General features: G+C 53.2%; 1 pseudogene; it reads right to left on the reverse strand.

Moving 5' to 3' along the window:
• Window positions 1-445: 445 nt before the first annotated feature.
• Window positions 446-14,638, reverse strand: part of LOC106493881 (adenylate cyclase type 10-like) — a 28,956-nt pseudogene continuing 14,763 nt past the window's right edge.

Genomic DNA, 14,638 nt, shown 5'->3' on the forward strand with positions numbered 1-14,638 from the left:
GAAAGACAAAGGGATATCTCCCTGCTTAATGAACCCCTCTCGACTGCAAATCACTAAGCAACTGGTTGCCGAACAACTTGCCTCCAGACACATCAAGCCTTCTGTTAGTCCATGGAATACGCCTATCTTTGTCATTCCAAAAAAGAATGGAAGGTGGCAACTTCTGCATGATCTTCGCAAGGTCAATGAGCAGATGCAGCCCATGGGAGCGCTGCAACCCGGGATGCCATCACCCAGTATGCTACCAGGCAGGTGGCATATACTGATAGTCGATTTGAAGGACTGCTTTTTTACCATCCCGTTACACCTTCAAGATACACAACGCTTTGCCTTTTCTGTACCAGCAATAAACGAGGCTGCACCCGCGGAGCGTTATGAGTGGGTTGTTTTACCACAAGGAATGAAAAGTTCACCGACTTTGTGCCAACTTTATGTTGCCTGGGCACTACAGCCACTCCGAAATCAATGGCCGGACACCATCATTTACCACTATATGGATGACATTCTTTGTTGTCAGGCAGAGCCTTTTACGGAACAATCATTAAAACAATTAAGCGACATCTTATCTACAAAGGGACTTGTCATTGCACCAGAAAAGATCCAACGCACGGCTCCATGGAAATATCTTGGATGGACCATTGCAGAGTCAAAAATTCGACCCCAAAAAACAGAGCTTGAGACTCAATTATGTACTTTGCATGATGTCCAAACCTTACTTGGTGACATCCAATGGGTGCGGCATTGTGTCGGTATCTCCAACACTGATATCGCACCCCTGACAGCTTTGCTGCGAGGTGCAAATCCTGCTAACAAGATTACCATGACACCTGAGCAACATGCGGTATTGCAGCGCATTGCGGAAAAACTACATCTATCATGGTCCTCGTGACGCCTTCTGAGCCTGCCCATATCCTTACTCATATGCAATGGAAAAGACTCACCATACGCGGTCATTTGTCAGTGGCAACATAGCAGCGAGGAGCCTCCCTCCCCAGTTCTGCCAGACGCCACTGACAAAAGCAAAAGTCACAGAGATGTATTTAACATCTTGGAGTGGGTATTTTTGAGTGTACAACCAAAAACGAGTGTCCAGACCCGAACTGAAGCAGTAGGTGAACTGATACGCAAAGGGCGATCAAGAATCTTAGAGATCAGTGGTCAAGAGCCGAACGATATCAGTATACCTGTTAACATGGCTGACCTAGAGTGGTGGCTCCAAAATGCTGTGGCCATACAAAATGCTCTGTTAGGTTTCTGTGGTAAGGTACATTCGTGTCAGCCTCAGGGAAAGTTATGGCAGGTGCTACAGCGAAATCAATGGATAGAAAAGTCCAAAGTAAGTAGGGAACCCCTTTCAGATGGCGTTACTGTCTACACGGATGCAGGTAAGCGTTTGCGACGTGCCGCATGCGTGTGGAAAGAAGGTGAACAATGGAAACAGCACGTTATGGAGGGACAGCCTCGGGATTCCCTTCAGACTTTGGAGTTAACTGCGGTAGTTTGGGCTCTAACCAATTGGTTGAGTACCCCTCTAAACGTAGTGACTGACTCGCTGTATGTAGCAGGGATAGTACCACGACTGGAGAACGCCTTAATAAGGGAAACATCTAACCCGAGGTTGGGAAGTCTGTTCATTACCTTGCGCTCTGTGCTGGGTCAACGAACAGCAGCTTGTTGTGTTATCCACATTCGTAGTCACCAGCTGGATGTGGGGCTAGGCCAAGGCAATCAGCTTGCTGACAGCCTGGTTAGCTCAGCGTGTCATCTACCCCCTATGGACAAGTTTCAGCAGGCTAGGCAAAGTCACGACCTGTTTCATCACAATGCCAAGGGCTTAAAAAGGCAATTTGGCCTGACAGAGAGTGAGGCCCGAGGTATTGTGCAGGCTTGCCCAAGGTGTGGGAACCACGGCCCAGGTATTGGGCTTGGGGTAAATCCAAAAGGGTTAAAAGCTCTAGAATTATGGCAGATGGATGTCACACATATTCCCGAGTTCGGCCGATTAAAGTATGTGCATGTGACCATTGATACCTTCTCCAAAATGATATGGGCAACTGCATTACCCGGAGAAAAGGCACATCATGTGTGTAAACACCTGTTGGCCTGCTTTGCCATATTGGGCGTGCCTGAGCGCATAAAAATGGATAATGGACCTGCCTATGTCAGTCAAAAGCTTAGGATGTTTCTATCTCGATGGGGGGTTGATCATGTTACCGGGATTCCACACTCACCGACTGGGCAAGGGCTCATAGAACGTGCCCATCTAGTCTTAAAAGACTATCTCAGAAAGCAAAAAGGTGAGGAGACGGACGCACAGCAGAGGCTGCACCGTGCGCTCTTCACCCTGAATTATCTTTGTCTCATGGGCGACCGTGAGGAACCCCCGGTAATCATTCACCACCAAAATCTTAAGTTTAATAATACAACAACGTTACCACAGCTTACAGTAATGTATCGGGACCCAGTCTCTGGAATATGGATTGGGCCCGCCCCTGTTGTTTTTAATGGTCGAGGTTATATGTGTGTTTCCACAGATCGTGGTCCAGTGTGGGTACCCAGCAAGAACGTGAAGCCTGTCTTGACTCACCATGACTCATCTAGCGAACAAGCAGACAGAGATCCTGCTTCTGGGAATGCTGTTCCCAGTGGTAATGACTCTCCACAAGATTGAACACAGACAATATCTGTGCGTTACCTGGGCGAACAGGGCAACACGCTTTTCGTCTGTCACTTGCTTCTGCTACACAACCCTTTAGAACCTGCCTAGTAGGAATTCCCAGCAGTATGCGAAAAGCGAATTTTCTGAGTATAGCAGGGGGAGGTGTAACAGCAGTATGCCTGCTAATAATTGTAGTGCTGCGCTTATTAATGCATTAAGTGCTACGCTACCTTAGGATCCTCAAGAGCTAATTCCGCAGCCTTAACCTACTAGTGGACTAAAATAACCTGCGACATGCTCTTCTGAAAAATAGGGCTGCAACTGATTTTTGTTAGCAGCTCAAGGGCATGGTAGTGAGGATCTTGAAGGTATGAACTAACCTGTTTGGAAATCTGCCACAGTGGATAATAGAGTTGCTTACTGAAGGCATACGCATCTTACTAATCCTTGTAGTGGTACGCTTGTGCTTTTGTGTAGTACTACGCTACCTGAAGAACGCTTTGCTAAAAGTAGTGCACCACACTTGGATTGCTCATAAACAAGAAGGGGGAATTGTGGAGGAATGGTTAAGTGAGAGAGGGCATGATCTGATTGGGATGAGCAATCCCGTTCTCAGGGTAAGGGAAGGAATGTAGGACAAGGCGAGCGAGCCTTGCAGCGGCCTTGAGCACTACAAAAGAAGGTATTCACAAAACTGGTAAACAAGTCTGGACGGAACTAGGTTCCATAAATGTCGACGGAGCGTGGACAGCAACCTTGCACCAATCATGTATCCGCTTTATGCGCGTGGACAGAAACTGTAACCAATCATGTAACTATTGCTAACGCATGCATATTGCTTGTCGATATATATACTTTGTGTAAGCTCTAATAAAGGGAGAACGACCATACTCATATTGAGACTCCGTCGTTACTCCGGGCCTGTTCCCCCCACTCCGAAAGCTTCCTCTTTTCCTGCAGTTGCTAAGGAGGGAAGGGAAAGGATGGGCACGAATGGGCACAGTCTTCTCTGGAGCAAGGAGAAGGAGGTGAACACATGCTTGCATGCCTAGTCTTTTCAAGCGATTTACATTTTAGGGCCCACATTTTCATTTTGTTTCCAATATTGCTTGACACCAGTGTCCTTATTGCTTTCTGCCAGGCCCTTGGTCAAACCTAAATTGAAAAGACAGAGTGTAACCTTCTGCTGGAGGTGTGCATTGCTGTTGGAGAGAGAGGTATTTAAGCATGGCTCTTCCAGTGTGATCGAACTACTTCTAACCGCCAAGTATTTTATAAAGGGCGGGACAAGAGTTTCAGGGATGCTGAGTGCTCCTCTGAAACTGTGGCAAGATGAATCGTCACCCAGAGTGACACTGCAGGCTGCCATGTCCTGGTGTGCACGGGAGCCTCTGGTGGCTCCCTGTGGGCTGGGAAGAGCCCAGAGCAAGTCCCTGGCAGAGCCTGCTGGTGGTTTCCTGTTTCTGCCGCCTCTGCTTGCAGGTTACGGACCTTTGGGCAACTCTTCCCTTACTCTCCCAGGCTGCGACTCCTCTATGCCCTGGCCTGCCTCTCCACTTCTACAGGCCTCTACACTTCGCCCAGCATGCTATTTCTACCCCAGTACTGCCCTGCCTTAGAGCCCTAAACAGCTCATCCTGCACACAAGAACTGCTTGCTCAGTGGCCTGTCCCCCTTTCCGCATTCTGTATACTTCCTCCTTCTGTTTGAATTTTGCCAGGAGCTCCTTGCTCATCCATGCAGGTCTCCTGCCCCCTTGGCTTGACTTCTTACTCCTAGGGATGCACTGAGCTTGAGCCTGGAGGAAGTGATGTTTGAATATTAACCAGCTCTCTTGGGCCCCCCTTCCTTCTAGGGCCCTAACCCATGGCATTCCTCCAAGGAAGTCCCTGAAGAGGCCAAAGTTTGCTCTCCTGAAGTCCAGGCTTGCGACCCTACTTATTGCCCTGCTTATTGGCCAACGGGGTTTTTCCTTGTTTGTAGGTACGAGGTCAAGCAGAACATCTCTCCCCAGTGGCTCCTCTATCACCTGTGTCAGGAAGTTGTCATTGATGCTCTCCAGGCACCTCCTGGCTTGCTTGTGTCCTGTTGTGTTGTCCCTCCAGCAGCTATTGGGATGGTTCAAGTCGCCCAGGAGGACCAGGGCCAGTGACTGGGAGGCTTCTTCTAGTTGCCTTGTGCCTATCACCCCCAATCCCGTGGGGCTGCAGAAAGGTAAAACTCCAGCGGGAGAACCAAATTGGTGAAGATTTGCACAGAGACAGGCCTGAAATGGCCCGATGTTTTACCTCTCCCCAGGAAGAAGGAATACTATTAACCCATGGCAACAACTATAAAACTATGGGAATTTACTAATCCCCCAGAGCATTACCTTCTCTGCAGTGCTTTGTGCCTTATTTATCATATTCCTCACTTGATGGAAGCCTGACTGCTAAGAACTTCAAAATGCTCTGACTGTTTTCAATACAGCCATTTCCAGTTTTCCTTTGGAGGACTTGGGATGCTACCCTGGATTGAAATCTTGCCCAAGAAGGGGTTAGTGTAACTAACTCTTCAAAATGTGGCTTAGAGTTGCCTTTGCCCCACCATGGACAGGAGGGTTGGGAAAACGCTTAAAACACCAGCGAAGACTATTTTGTTTCAGGTATTGACCTTACTAATTGCGTACATATTGGTTCAGTTCATCTTCTGTTGTGCAAACATTGTTGTGGGAAAGGAGAGAACGAGGCATGATGCAAAATATAGTAAAGGAAGAAGGAAAAGAAGAAGCGTTTGGACTAATGAGGACAGTATTTAATTCCTGGAAAAGGATCTTCCCTTTGCAGTGCTGGCAGCTTCAGCAGGTACCTGGAGCTATAGACCTCTGGCTTTGCTTGATTCAGCTGGGGAAAATGTGGAGCTGTCTTCAGCCACAAATCTCCCGTGGGGCCTTTTCCAGTGAACCACGACTCCTAAGGGGAAAAAAAGAAAAAAAGAAAAAAAGCCACAGTGAGAGCTGAGAAGAGCAGGCGATCCCCAGAGCTGTCATTTCTGTCTGGGAAGGCAACCAAGGCCTCTCTCAGGAGTTTGTTCCATCCATCAACCGATTTGCCGCGCTGCCAAAGTCTATCAGTGAGGAGAAGGAGAGGGAAGGCAAATTTGACTCAGCACACGTTGATCCTGGCCTCCCAGAGCTGCCTTAAGGAACAGGGAAAGATTCAACTTCACCACTCCTCAGCCAAGCAGAGATGCTGGGAAGGAGGCATCTTGCTTCCTCAGGTGTCAGTCCAGCCCCACCTGGGGGAGGTACATCGCAGCTGTCTCTGCCCTCCTGTTGAGCAGGGCTACTAGCCCCTACCAGCTCACCAGGGACTTTCAGCACATGCCCCTGAAGCTCTCTGGGGGCTTTCCCTACGTGTACCTGCTGGAGCACAGTCTGGCCCACCTTCTGCTACAGCATGCTCCTCTGCCCAGGAAGCACCTCAAAGGCACAGATGAAGTACTTACAGTGCTCATCTCCAGCCAAGTCTTCTCCAGGAGGTTGCCATAGTCTTCACAGGCTTGGAGGCCCTGCTTGAGGCACAACAGGCTCTGCTCTTCATTCCCCAGCATGAGGAAAATGTAGGCTTGCAGGTGGTAGACTCTGGGGTAGAAGACGGGGCTTGTAGAGCACTGAGAGAAAACCTCTTCCGCAAGCTGCCCAGAAAACAACAGAGAAGCACGTTGGGAGAAGTCACAGAGCTCAGCGACGGCTTGGCACTGAGAAGGCCACCAATTCCCCAAAGAGAAAAACCAGCCCTAAAGAGACAAGGAGTGCACAGCTAGCAAGGCTGAGATGCCGCACAAATCTCTCCTGAGCCCTAAGACCTCATACGGAGCGGGCATTTCAGCAGAGCTCACTAGCTCATGGCTCTGCAAGTCTCTTCTCCTCTCTTGCCGACCATTCCCACAAGGGAGTTCTCACATGCCCAGGAAGAACGCCTTCACCTGACTGCCTTCTTTTCCATCTCTTGCTGACACCTTTGTGAGAGGAGTCTTTTGCCATGTTGCTCTCTAACCCACTACCCTCTGGCACTGCCCTGACTCCATGCTGTCATGGCTGCTGCGACCCGCACAGGTCAACCCACTGCTGCTAGCAACACGGCTTTCCCTAGAGTCCCCTTGCAACATGCGCCTCCCCTTCCTCCTCATCCCTCACCCTTAGAGCCCTGGTGCGGCTCTCACGGGCCCTCGCCGATCCGTGCTCAATGTCCTTTTTCAGCACCAGGCTGTGGCACTCCAGGAGCCGGCTGCACGCTTGGCTGGCCACAAGGGAGGCACCAGTTCTCTTCAGCAGCCTCTCGGCCTTTTCAAAGGGCTTCTGGAAGTTGTCCCACTGCCCAAGCCTTGCAAACCTACATTGTCCAGAGAAACAAACACACGCGCGCACACATTTTGTAGAGATGAGGAAGTAATCAAAAGGTCTCCTAGGCTATACCCTCCAGCCCCAAGCTGGCTTTCAGAGGCAATGCATCTTATAGGAAAAGGAAGTTACTGGGGGCATGTTGGGGCCGTGTTGGGGCCATGGGGGGGTGAACTGCAGTGTGTTGTAGCTCCTCTTGGTTAGCATCACTCAGAGCAGAAAAGGGGAAAAGGAAGGCTGTGGCCAAATGCCGCCAGTCATCCTTCCCTGGCAGGGCTCCACAGAAGCACATCCCGGGGCTCCTTGCCACCTTGCTCACAGTGCACGGCTCCCCCGGCCCCTTTCGCCACAGTGCCCCAGAGATGGCCGCCTTGGTGGACATGCGATGGGGGGATGTGACAAGGCCAGAGCTCCCACCTTCCCTGCCACAATCACTGCCTGAGCCTCTCCGTGCTCAAAGCAAGTCTCTAACTTACCAAAGAGCCAGGCATGAATACAGTCCAAGCAGGATGCCGCTCTGCGACTTGAGAATGCAGTTGGCTTCATTCTGCTCGACGAAGCTCCTGCACTCTTCAAATGACTTGTACTGCCACCCTGCAATACAAATGGGTCTCAGAGAAGCAGCACCTCCCTCCCCGGCCTCGACTTGCCTCAGGCATTTGTAGCAGCAGAAGGCTCAAGCACAGCCGGGGAAGTTCTTGGCAGGCAAACCACTCAGAGGGCAAGCAAACCGCACAGGAAGGATGCAAGGGCTCAACTTCTACCCTAGCTCCTCAGAGCTCTTCAAGCTCCACAGAAATGCCCTTGAAGGCAAGGGCAGAGAACATCAGGAAGGAAAAAAGAGAACTCACAACTGCCCTGAGAGCATTTTCCATTGCAAAAGCTGCAGCTTTCTACCACTGCACAAAGGCATGCTGCCATTGATCAGCAATGACAGGGACCCCAGAGCACAGGCTCTTAGGTGCCTTCTGCTCAGGCACATCCCAGCACTGCTAGGCCTGCTTCCTGGGAAGCCAGAGCAGAGTGAGTCGAAGAGGTTTCAGAAAGGGCAATCTCAAAACACAGCAAGGAAAGGGGATAATTAAAGCTTTGTGAAATTGCTCTTTGCTCACATGTAGAAAATGGAAAAAGAAAAAAAAAGGAGGGGAAAAAAAATCAAGAGACAAACACACATGCACACAGCCAAAAGGCCAAGGACTCTGTCGAGGAAGTAAAAGGATTGCTGGGGGCTCTGGGGTCATTGTTATATCAGGAGAAAAACCACTTTGGCCAGCACAATTGTTTCCGTGTTTCCAAAGGGTAGAAGATACTCCACAAGTCTTGTATTGCCGGTTCCTTTATGCCTGCCCTGGGGGGGCTCTGCCTGTTTAAATCTTGGACAAAGCCACCAGTTCTGGCCGACAAGTCCAGTATGGCAGTCTTGCCTGACCAGGAAACAGGTGGGCGTCTTTGCAAGCCTCCTGGCTCTCCGGGACCTGATCACTGAGGACTCACCAGCATCAAGCAAGAGGTCTAAGCAGCAGGAGAAGAAGCACGCCTGCCCAACGATCCTGTGCTCTCCAGACACCTGCTTCTCTAGCCTGCGCAGCACTGCCTCACATTCAGGGTACCTGGGGAGGAACACGATGAGCCTCCATGGAGCGTCTCCATGGGGTGGGAGCCCAGTCAGCACCTCCAGACACTTCTGCTCCCCTTCCCAGCATCCCTCTCTGCCTCGCTTTCCCTTCTTTGCTCTTTCTCACAACTCCATCCAAGTTTCTCCATCAGACTTTTCTGCACCCAAAGGTCAGCCCCCTGACACTGGGCAACCAGCAGTCTCTCCAGCACCATGATTACCTCATCTGGAGAAAGAGCGCTGTGAAGAGCGTCCTGAGAACCACGTAGTCCAGGTCGGGCTTCTGCAGCTGCATGCAGAGCCTCTCGGCGCAATAGCCTGGGAAGAAAACAAGCAGGCTCGCACAGGCTCTCTCTGCAGAGACTCCTCCTCGCAGGCAGCAGGGGCAGTACCTACCTACGTCGATAGACAGGGGCAGATTTCCCAGGCTGAGGGTCAGATGGGACAGGGCCTGGGCGAAGCTGGCAGTGTTTAATACCCCTCCTCCAAAGAGCTGCACGTCAGCGCTAAGCTGCATGGCCGTCCGCCCGTATTGCAGCCACTCTTCCCGGCAGCCCAGGTTCTGGCAGCACAGCGCATATTCCAGGTAGGAGAAGAGGACCTAGAAGGGTCCAAACAGGACAATGCACAGGACTGAATCTCTCCAGGGTGATTCTCTGGCCTAGAGGGGACAGGCCATAAACCCAACTGCCAGCTTCTCTCTTCTCTTGTACTCCCAGGGCTCTCACCCATCCGACAAATGGCTCTTGCTACTGCCACTGCTAACTGCAGCCGTGTCTAGGCAGGGGCCCCCGTGTGTTGCACACAAGCATTCTCAAGAGCCACAAGGAAACGACAGACTGCAGAAAGTGGTGCTGGCTTAAAACCAGAACCAGCTCCACGCTTACAATTATGAAACAAATCCAAGGAGAGGAACAACCAAAAGGAACAGCAACCCACGTCTTCTGGAAGTTCATGCAGAAAAGTGCAGGCACACGTGCATCTCTGTCATCTTTGGGCTCTTCTTGCTGGGGGCAGGCCTGGTGGTACTCTTGCCAGGCCAGGGGAAAGGAGCTATGTCAGAAAGGGGTCTGCTGCTGCTGCAGAGAGAAGGCACTCACGTGACTCGCATCCTCGGACTCCTCGGCCGTGTTCACCTTCATGAGCCCTGCCAGGCGGGACAGCCTCCGGCTGCTGCAAGTGCTTTCCAGGCTGAAGAGCTGCCACAGTAAGGACAGGCAGTGGCTTTGCCGGAACAGCCAGGGGAGCCTCTCCCTCCTGCCACACAAGGGAAACTGCTGGGACACAGCCACTAGCTGCACAGTGCAAAGTCCAACGGGATGGCGGAAGCAGGGGGACGGAGGAGGCAGCTGCGCCTCCTCGCAGGAGGGCTGCAGCGATGCAAGCGGGAGAACCAAGCAGTACCACTGAGGAAACAGGACTGCTAAAGAGGGTGTCTTGGCACTACAGCCCAGGCAGGCCAAGCAAAGCTGGGCCCTGGGAGGAAAAGGGTCATTGCACGGGAGGCTTGCACCTGGCTACAGCCTCCGAGCTTCCTCATTCCCACATCTCGCCTCCACTTACCCCGCCAGGCCCACCTCCTGCTCCCGCCAGCGCACTCCCTTCCCCTCTCCAGCCTCTACTCCCTGCTAACACCTCTCTGCTCCCACTCACACCAGCCCCCATGCCAATGCCCCAGGAGCTCCCCATCACAACCCCCAGCTCCCCATTCATTAGCCTCCAGCTCCCTCAGCTGCTTTCCCCCGCACACCCCACAGCCTCCACACTTATGCGTAGAAGAGCCTTTGGAAACACGTTCACCAGAACAGTCCACATAACACGTGCTGACATACAGCCCTGCTCTGGGAGACTTGCAGTGCAGGGCAAAAATCGGACAAACTTGCTCGCGTGGCCTTCCTGCCAGTGTCTCATCAGAAATGGGTCACTCAGAGCACTGGTCCCAAGCTCAAGCATCTGCACTGCCTTTAAGCAAACCAAATGCTCTCAGCAGCACCACCAAACGCAGCTGCAGCCCTCACGATACAAGCCTGCTTTTTACGCAAATGCATGCCTCGCTCTAATGCTTGTACACACGGGAATGTCAGGCTCCGTCGTTCCCCATTCTACCCAAACCTCGCTACTTCGTGCCTCTGTCTTGCTAAGACCGATGCATCAGGCAAAGCCTGGGCTTAAACCTTGGCTGGTTGGGGCCTAGATGCCCACGACCAGCTATGAAATGGCTCTTCCTTCCCTTCGCTTTCCCTTCTGCTTCTCACCCTGCCTCCTGATGAAGGGAGGAGTCTTTGTTCTTCTTGTGAGAGGCGTGCTCGGACTTTTCCAGCACAAACTGCAAGAAGGCGCCAGTGGAGGTCTTGGGGAATTTCCTCTTCAGCAGCCTCAATGCCTTCCTGATCTTTTTCTTCGCCAGCTCCATTTGTCCCATATTGTAGCAGACCTGCACAGCAAAAGGGCTTTTAAGGCAGTCCCGTTTGGCATGAAAGGTCACCCCAAGTCAGTCAAGCAGCCCCAGGCACAGCAGAGAATCCTGAGCCTCCCGCCCTCTTGGGAACGCTGAGAGCAAGGATGCTGGGAAGGGTCCCAAAGGGCTCTGATTCAGCAGACACCCAATTGCAAGTCTCTGGCGGAATCAAGGCCAGAACCTCAACTGCTTTTGGCCGGAGGGCGAAGTGGGCCCAGGAAAGGCTGCTGAGAGCAGTCGTGGCTAGAAATGCCAGGGATAGCCTCCCCCAACCCCCAGGAAGGCATCCAACTCCACCCACCAGCAGAGCCCACAAAAACCTCCCTGTCACCTTACCTCCCCTTGGAGGCTCAGGAAGGTGGCTTCTTCAAAGCACGCAAGCACATTTCCTTTCTTAGCCACCGAGTTCCTCAGCGCTTCTGCTTTGTTCAGGGTCAGGAAGGCCTTTGAACAAACACACAGAGTAGCTGAGCATCGCTGCCAAGCCTGCCTCCAGCCCCATCCTTCCCGCTTGCCTCCAGCATCTCTCTGAGGAGGGCCTGCATCTGGCCCGGCGATGCCCACCCGAGCACAGTCACGCTGCCTCTCACACCACGGGCACAAGCACTCCCTCCTACCACCTCTTTGGAGGTGCACCTTGCGCAAAGGGCCTGCTTCACTGCCCTGTCTCTCTTGCCACAGGAGAGGCAAACAGGAGGCAAACTCTGCGCCTGACCCCAGCAATTCATACCCGAGTCCCCACAAAGGCATGCCCCCAGGCATGCCCTATTGCAGTGGGGAAATGGGCTTGCTCAGGGCAAGGCACTTGAGAGGACGCCATGGGCAAAGGGGCTCTGGCGAGCAGGGCAACTCACCAGGTAGTTGTTGCAGACGTGCAAGTAGGCAGCCGCACCCTCCAGCAGATAATAAAAGGCTCTGGCATCGTTGCCCATTGCCATGTGATGGTGAGCCAAGGGCACAAGCACCAGCTCCACGATGGCCTTGCAGTTGCAGGAACACACGACACCGTGGGTCCATGGGGTCTTGCTGGGCACCTTACAGATCCCTTTGGTCTTAGCCAAAAACCGCTCTGCCGCTCTAGTCAGAGACAAGATCACGGAGAAAGAAGACACCAAAGAAAACACTAGCATCACCAACACTGCTCTTTCAGCCTACACTAATGACACGTTCTAGCACAGCACAAGGCCACGTGCACACAGGCATCACGCGGGGGCCATGGGTTTCACAGCCTTCCAAGGCATGCTGAGTGAGCTCGGTCACTCATTCTTTCTGCCCCACACAACGGTGACCTGCACCCAGAGTTTCCCTGGGGCATTCCAGGTTACAATTGACACCATCGACTCCTGAGTGGGCAGGGACCCCCCATCCTTGCCCTGTCTTCCCGCTGTGCTCCTTCCTCCCTTCCACTCTTGCCTTCTCTCCTTGCTCAAGACCTTTGGCTCTCCCCTAACGGCAAGCAAAGCCAGGACAACTCACTGACACGGCACTTTTTGGCAAGATTCGTTCCCTGCCAGTGCAGTGATGTCGACCAATATACTGGGCACTCGGGGGAGGAGCCCCGGGGCCCCAGAGCACAGCGACAGTGTGCTCAGGCAGGGCAGAACTGGCATGAGGAGCAGCAGCTCCCCTTTTCAGCACTGGCAAGCTATTTGTTTGGCTACAGCTGTAACAAGGAGGCATGAGCACAGATCCTGTTGGGGCCTTTGCTGACCCTGCTCTGGAGGAACACTGCTCTTTTAGGCAGCCAGAGAGACCAGCTGGCATTTCGGTCACCTTCTACAAGCCACCCTGCTCCCAAGGGCTGCTTTGCCCCTGCACAGCTTGCAACATTGCTCTCGAACAGCTAGAAAGCCAGGGCTGCTCCACTCTAGTGACTAGCATCACTGGGATCCCACAGGCTTCCTCAAAGATGCTCACCTCCATGGCCATCTCAAGCCAGCTCCCACAGCTGGGGGCCTGCTCTTTCCTAAGCCAGAGTCACAACCAGCAGCCCAAGCTGGTGCGACTCCACTTGTCCCCTCTGCACACCCTCAGCCCACTGCCTTCAAAAATAATCTTCAAAACCCTGTCTCCTCACCGAAAAGTCTCCTCCAAGAAACTCTTCTCCTTCTGCCCACCATTTGCAGCATCTGCAAAGAAAGCACGGGGTTAAACACCTCCTGCCTGCATATGCACAAAGAGCTGCTTCTTGCCATTCTGGAGCACTAAGAGAAGGAGAGGAGAGCCAAAGGCACTGACGGCACCTCCCTTCCCGGCCCCTTCCCCTGAGATCTGCCTTCACTGTGCGGCTGCTATTTCTCCAGACTTAGCCCAGCTCGGCCAAGGGTACTAGACGCACTAGCAAATACACCTCAGCCTGCTGAGCCGTGGGTGCACCCCGAGGCTCTGGTCTCTGCAAGGAGATGGGCTGCTCTCCTGTAATTCTGGGGAAACGCAGCAGGACACTCAAGGGCAGAGAGGCTCTACGCTGTGGCCACATCATGTCTCTTGTTGCGCACCTGTGCTCAGTGGAGAACTGAACTAGTCCTACAAATGCAGCTGCCCTGCACTGAAAGCATCCCCAAGCTTGTGTGAAATGGCTCTGCAGGCAGGCCTTGAGATAGAGGAGCACTGCAATTATGTGTGCAACAACAGTGGGCAGGGCCCAGGCTCCAGAGCATGGCACAGAGCATACCCGTAGTGGTGGGGAGCTCATCCGTCTTCATCTCCTCGCTTGCTGCCTGCGAGGCCTCCCAGCTGCGCCAGTAGCAGTCGCTGCCATGGTCCTCACAGCTCTCTGCCTCCTGGGTGCTGCCGATGGCAAAGCGGTGGAAGGCAACAAAGTCCCCTCCGCCACAGCACTGGCACTTGTGCACGTGCCTCTCCAGGAAGGCCACACACTTGCGGTGCATGGCCACCCCCTGTCCCTTCGGCCACAACTCGTAGGCAGCCTCCTGCAGCAGCGGGGCGCAGAAGGCCAGCACACCAGACTGCAGCCTCGCCATCTTCTTGGTCTCGTCCATGGATGACTTCTGGGCATCTGAAAGGCAACGGGGCTTCCCATCAGCCAGAGCTGGGGCCAGAGCTCAGGGACGCCACAGCTGCACAATGAAAGACAGGCCTTGGCGTGCATCCTTGGCAGGAAACCAGCGCTCCTGCATTCAGAACCTCGCGGCCATACAGCGAAAGGGCCCAGCTTGCCTTCCTCAGACTAGCATGGCCAGCGCAACAGGCTGCTAGCCTGCTCTCCCTGCCAACAGACAGTGTGTGCAGCTGCGCTCCAGGTGGGAGCTGGGCATGCTGCCAGCAGCAGAAGCAAGACACAGCCAGCTCTTTCTGCCCGCTCTGCAAGGCACTCCCAGCCTCCTATGCTCCCCCCTGGGCTAGGGGGCAATAAAAATCCACTGCACAAAATCCCGCATCTGCACACTGTGGGAGGCTGCGCAAGCATGTCAGGGCTTTCATACCCCTTTCCCTGCATGTGCTATGAGCTGCGTTTGCAGGCAGCAGAGCAGAGGGACTCAGAGCAGCTCACTGCAATATTGC

Source organism: Apteryx mantelli, unplaced genomic scaffold, assembly GCF_036417845.1.
Source record: "Apteryx mantelli isolate bAptMan1 unplaced genomic scaffold, bAptMan1.hap1 HAP1_SCAFFOLD_33, whole genome shotgun sequence".
Lineage (NCBI taxonomy): Eukaryota > Metazoa > Chordata > Aves > Apterygiformes > Apterygidae > Apteryx > Apteryx mantelli.